We start from the raw sequence: 6,431 nt of genomic DNA, 5'->3' as shown, positions 1-6,431 counted from the left end.
CCTGCTGGTGCTCTGAACACCTCTGTGGCTCTACACCTTCCACTGACCTGCACTGAAATGTGTTCCAGGTTTGGTTTTGTGGGATCAGACAAAGATCACCCCTTGGTTCAGATTCTCTGAGCACAGCATTGCAGTTTGGTTTTAATAATGCAATCAGACAGATTTCTGTCTGCTCCCATCCCTTTCATCATCCCTCCTTGTCTCTTTCAGTTCAAGGAAAATAAAAAAATCACATTGAAAAATTCAGACTTACTTTCAGCTAAAGACAAAATAAACAATGGAGAGACATGAATGCAGCACAGCACATGTCATCTTCCCAGCCCAGCATAAATGTGCAGGTAAACCCTCAGTTACTGTGACAGGCCCTACTGAAGATCTCCTCTAGCAAAATCAGCTGAGAATCTGTCCCTCATTACTACTGCCCAGTTTGGGACATTTGCATTTCCTCTGACAATGTGGATTTTAAGCATGAACAAAGCAGAATATGTGATAAGTATCTACAGCACATATTGCAAAGCAGTTTGATCCTTTGGCTTTTCAATTCTGGCCATCACAGTTTCAACTCTTCATCTCCAGTTTTCAGGTCTGAGCCTTTAGATCTTTTTTTTTTTTCCTTTCACATTTATTACACTAAAATCTTTTTCCTCTCTTTATGAGCTTTTAAAAAATCTGCACGAACATTTTGAGCGCTGCAGAATTAAGAAAAACAAGTGGGTTATACTTTTCCTGCAGTCAGAAGTTCAAACCAAATCAAAGCAGGAGTGTCTGAAAGGTCCCTTCACCTGGAACTCCCTCACCTCCTCCTCCTCCTCCTCCTCCTCCTAAGGCTGCAGAAAACTCCCTGTACATTATTGAGGCCAGCACATTTAAAACAATTTTTCTCATGATTTATGTGCTATATTTTGCCTTAGCTCTGCTGAAGGGAATAGCTGATTTTTCTGGGCACTGTGCCCAGATTATGTTTAATTTTGTCCTCAGATTGTGCAGTTTCCCAGATACTACACCAGAGATGAGCATTTTATAAGTTAATATAACAATAAATAAAATAAAATCTGTTCTCATGTCTCCATGTAACAACTGCAACCTTAAAAGCTTTGCCCTGTTTTAGAGAAGCTTCTCTTTGTTACAGTCAGGGACTAAAAATACATCAAATTATTTTGACATGATAAGAAAATAAGGTAAATAATTTATAGATCCCCAAAGAAACACTTCAAATTTCACCCTAAATTCCATAAACAAATAAATAACATTCTACTATTGAATGCATTAGGAATTGGTTATATGGAGGAGGAATTAGTTTGGATTCCACTACTGCATTTTACATCGTTTTTCTATTTTTGAATAAAAAAAGGAAGAAAAACTTACTGTGTATTCTGATCCCCAATTGTCCATTTGTAAAATAAAGGATGAGGGAAAAGAAAAAAAAAAAGGAAATGTTAAATAAGGCAATGATGAAAAATCCTTACAGTAAACATACATGAATAATGTCAATAGTTGTGTCAGTGCTGATTTCTGTTGGACTCAAGTCCATGGGATTATAAAGGACACAAATCACAGAGAATCCAAGCACCTGTTGTTTTCTCTGCAAGGAACTAACTGCATAGATAAAACACTCCAGTATTTACCTATCCATAATCAATAATCTTTATTGCCTGATATCAGTAAATATAAGGTGGAAAAATACATGCAGCTCTATAAGAGTTGTTAAAGAAACTTAGTATTTATGGCTCAGTATGAACTTGGAGCTTCTGAAGATAAACTAAACTATCCCCACAACACAAATCAGCAATCACTTCTGCTTTATTCCTTACCTGTGATTGTGTAAGGATAATAATTCCAGGCCTTCTCTGTAACATAAAATATTTTGGGAACAACTGCTCTAGCCCAGCTAGGAAGTTTGCTAGAAGGAAAGAGAAAATATCAAATTAGAGTGTTATGACTTAAGACTGTTGCAGACAAGAAGGTACTTCCAAACGTGCTCATGTTTGGTATGTGTTTCAGGGGATGCAAAGCTCAGACTTTACAGCAGATTTTCATTTTCTGTCTCAGGTTTCCCACAGGCACAGGTGAACCCAAGGCTGCTCTCCCCTGGCAGAGTGAACAGACCAGAGCCAGTGCAATAACTCTGAGCACACCAAACTGAGGCTGCAGACTGAGAGAATTCCTGGCCCCAAAGCTTTGGCCATGGGTGAACTCCCCAGGTTGGTCCATGCAAGGTGAAGTGTGGCAGTGTGTCCCTAACCACAGGGAGGCACTCTCTAACAAGAGGTCTTAAATAAACACAGGATTTCAGACCACCTCGATCCCAAATCCATTATTTCTTCTTTGAGACTATTTTTACTTCCTCCATATTCTCTGCCAACACTCAAACCCTCACGTTCAGCTCACCTACCAGGCAGTTGTTCCCACACCACCCACCCCAGCTCCTGAGTAGGAAGCTTTTGTATTAAAATTCACAAATCACTCAAACACCTCCAGGAGGTTGGTAGGTACCTTTAGTCCCATTTTGCTGCTGGGAAAAGTAAATAACAAAGTGAAGAGAATTAATGGAACTGCTGTCACAGCTCAGAGCTCACTCTGTCACGAGAACTCACCGGTGCAGTAGTACAACAGCAGCAGAATCAGAAATGAAAGACATGACAGAGCATATGGAAGGGTCATTAAAGAGTAATTAAATAATACTGTGGAAGAGTGGGAGCATTGTTTTGCCATAGAATCATAGAATCAACCAGGTTGGAAAAGACCTCCAAGATCATCAAGTCCAACCCTACTGTGGTTACTAGACCATGGCACTTAGTGCCACATCCAGTCTCAGCTTGAAAACCTCCAGGGATGGTGAATCCACCACCTCCCTGGGCAGCACATTCCAATGCCTGAGCACTCTCTCTGTAAAAAAAATCTCTTCCTAATATCCAACCTACCCCTCCCCTGGCAGAGCTTGAGTCTGTGCCCTCTTGTCCTGCTGCTGGGTGCCTGGGAGAAGAGACCAACCCCCACCTGACTCCAACCTCCTGTCAGGAGTTGCAGAGGGTGATGAGGTCTCCCCTGAGCCTCCTCTTCTCCAGGCTGAACACCCCCAGCTCCCTCAGCCTCTCCTCATGGCACTTGTGCTCCAGTCCCTTCACCAGCCTCCTTGCTCTTCTCTGGACCTGCTCCAGCCCCTCAATGTCCCTCCTGAGCTGAGGGACCAGAACTGAGCACAGGATTCAAGGTGTGACCTCACAAGCATCGAGTCCAGGGGCAGAATCACCTCCTGGTCCTGCTCAGCTTTCTGACCCATGGTTCTAGGGTCTCTCATGCCCAGCACTCCGAGCACAGAGGGTATGAAAAACTGATGATCAAAGAAACATTTTAAAAAGGCAAGTTCTCTATAATTCATCTTTCAATCCTTTCTTAATGTCATCACTTATAAGCACTGAAGCTGTCAGAGCAAAGACACAATACTAGTCACTCCAAGGAAGGACCTTGGAGACCACAAACATCCCAGTTCTTGAGGGACTGAGCTCAAACTGTGACACTCTGGTGAAGCATCCCCAAGGTCACCTGCACTAAGACTGAAGCTTTACTGAGCTGAGGGAGATGCTTTCAAACCTCCATTTTCCAAGTGTAAATGTTTGGAACAGTTCTGTTTAGATAACTGTGTGCAGAAGGTAAATTAACTTTCCATATTAGCAAACTTCTGAAGAATACACAGTTCAGATCATTAAGGCTTATTTAACCATGATCTAGCTACACATAAATATTTTATGTGTCCAGAGGCAAAATGGAGATGTTAGTACATTATCTACAGATTCGAAGCCAAGTGCATTGACTTTTGCTCTTTGGTGACACTGCTCAAAACTAGACTCTCTTCTTTACACAAACCTTTCTTGTGTACAGACTTTCAAGCAGCATTTGACATCCTGCACAATAGACTTCCCTGTACGAGATCTTCTGTTTGTTTTGTCAGCCTCTGTCAGTGTTTTTGTGACTGCCTCCCTTACCCCTGCTCAACTTTGCTCTGATGCCTCCATTACAAACTCCAGAGGATGCAAACTTTCAGCTCCTGAAAACATTGTTCCAGCAGGAGAGAAGAGGCAGTAAACAATTCTAAATATAACCAAGGCTTTCACTGACACTAGAAAACACATATCTGCTCATTTTGCACTTTTTTGGCTATTGTCATTTTTAGCAATTTGTCTGTCTACCTATCTTCACTGGCACAGCACCTCTAGAAAAAATAACTTGATGAGTAAAGCACATACTCAGAATTGCCAGCAAATCTGGTGATAGAGAACTCATAATTCAACTCAGTGAGTGACTTCAAACGTCTCCCATGGCTTTAGGCAAACTTCTTGAGGTGCTGTAGGCACACAGGTGTTCTTTGCCAATGTTTGTACCCATCCCTGGCTGAAAGACCCTTTGATCCATTGCCTGCACTACCAGGAACCACATGTTTCCCAAGTATGGCTTGGACATGTCTTCTAGGTTCTTGTGGTCGCTCTGAATTACCCTAAAATGGCAATTCTGAATATACTCCTCAGTGCTTAAAGCTCTATTTCTCTTTAACATGCAGGAAAGAAATATCCAGAAACATTTTTTAAAACCCACAACTTCTGGGACTTCTGCAATGGGAACACATTTATTGATTTTTTCCTAAGTCCTGTACCTCGTCTGCGAGAGAACAGTTACAATCAGAAGAATATTAAATGTTGGCCAGATAAATATTATTGCACTCTTCTGTGTGTGTGTGTAACATCACTGGTGATGCAATTCAGCCTGAGTTAAGGTTAGACATGTCAGGTTTGCAGTGCAGGTGTAACTGCCATAAAGCAATAGCAATGATGTTTCTATGCCCAATCCAAAATGCTGCAGAGCATAAGTTGAATAAATGAAACGGGCCCAGGAGAAAAGAAGAACTTCCAAAAAGCAGAGATATTCAATGAGATCAACAGTGGTAAAAAGGGGAAATGATTAAGCAATGTATTTCATGGGATACAAATGTACAGAAACATCTCAGGCCCGTGAGCCTGAAGGCCTTGGCTCAGCAGTTATGTCACCACAGGAAGAGGCACTTACTTCACTCTGAGAAAAGAGGGAACTTCAGGGAAACAAAAGCAAATTTTCCACCAGTCTTTAAGCTTAATGGCCCAGAAGGTTGTCACTGTAGGAGCCTGAGGGTTACTCACAATGGCAATTACCTTTGCTTAGGCAAATCTCCTCACCAAAACTGCATATGCTTTGCCAGGCAACTATGGCTTTGTGGGGTGAGAAAAGCTTAAACCATTTAAAAAGATTTAGTTCTGATTTTCTTGGAGGTGAGGTGTTTGTTGGTTTTTTAGTTTTTTTGGCTCCCCCTCCCCAACAATTTTGGGAAACAAAGTGACAGTTAAGTCCCCTCCCCAACAATTTTGGGAAACAAAATGACAAACAGTTAAGCGTAAAAGAAAATGAAAGTTCTGATTTTTGATACATCCTTAACTTCAAGTAACAATTCCTCCTCTTGGAAAAGATAGTCTAGAAGAAATAGCAACTAATCCCTCTATTTCAGGCCACTGATCTGTCCCACCTTCCAGCAGCATGGACTCATGGGAACATGTTCTATTTTAGCAGAAAGGCTGTGCCTGGAAGGGACATTCCTTGCCCGTTTTTATTACAGCCTATGCTGGGAGAAAGAGTTTTCTTGCACTTGCCTGTTGAGATAGACACGTTTTTCTGTGAGCTGCCCATTGCCATGGTTGGGATCTTCGTAGGGTTCGTTCTGCACCACCTCCACCCCCTCACCTCGGTCACTCTGCTCATGGCTGTGTTTGCTGATCATGTACAGCTGTCCAATCCTGTACTGCAAGGCAAAACCAGCAACAAGCTGTTAGCTTTAGGCAACACACATCTTCAAAAGCCAATCTCAGACAATAACAGTGCTAGGTGCAAATAAAAGGCAGTTAAAGGTGAAAAACTAGCATTTTTGTGGTGTTCTCATCTTATTAACTCTAGGGCATCACTTGTGGAGAAAATAACCAACCCATGTGCATACAGGTGTGAAGAACTAGGCCAGTCTGTTATTATTAGGCTGTGTTTGTAGGTATATCAACTGAGAATAAACAAGCAATGAATCTAGAGCTTCCACATGCTGACATGCAAAGGGACTTCAACCAGCAGGTGAACTCCAACAGTTCTGTGGGGCACAGGACTCCTCTGTCCTGCCAACAGTGAAGCCCTGCAAAAAGATTCAGGGTAACTGCTGCTGGGTCACAGGAACAGCAGCACCAGCTCTTAGGAAAAAACCTCATGTAGACTCTAAGCCCTTTGAAAAGAGAAGTTTGAGATGAGTGATTTGGCAACATTATTAAAATGAATTTAAGCACTTAAACGATGCTTCTCCCACAGACTCTCGAGTTCCTTAGGAAGTCAGACCCCAAGAGGATTGGCCCAATATTGCTACCACAGAAAAA

The 6,431-nt window shown here is 42.0% G+C and overlaps 1 pseudogene across 1 annotated transcript in view; it reads right to left on the bottom strand.

Annotated features, from left to right (window-relative positions):
* Positions 1–5,821, bottom strand: part of LOC103802783 — a 34,484-nt pseudogene extending 28,663 nt beyond the window's left edge. Inside the window, exons 1-3 of the transcript XR_624752.1 lie at positions 5,673–5,821; positions 1,812–1,900; positions 1,366–1,373 (exon numbers count right to left, since the gene is read on the bottom strand). The product of XR_624752.1 is annotated as a cytoplasmic phosphatidylinositol transfer protein 1-like (transcript). The remainder of the gene's footprint in view (positions 1–1,365; positions 1,374–1,811; positions 1,901–5,672) is intronic.
* Positions 5,822–6,431: the final 610 nt, after the last annotated feature.

The sequence above is a fragment of the Acanthisitta chloris genome, unplaced genomic scaffold, assembly GCF_000695815.1.
Source record: "Acanthisitta chloris isolate BGI_N310 unplaced genomic scaffold, ASM69581v1 scaffold13825, whole genome shotgun sequence".
Taxonomy (NCBI): domain Eukaryota; kingdom Metazoa; phylum Chordata; class Aves; order Passeriformes; family Acanthisittidae; genus Acanthisitta; species Acanthisitta chloris.
Note: the sequence above shows the minus strand (reverse complement) of the source record. Positions and strands in the feature narration are given on the sequence as shown.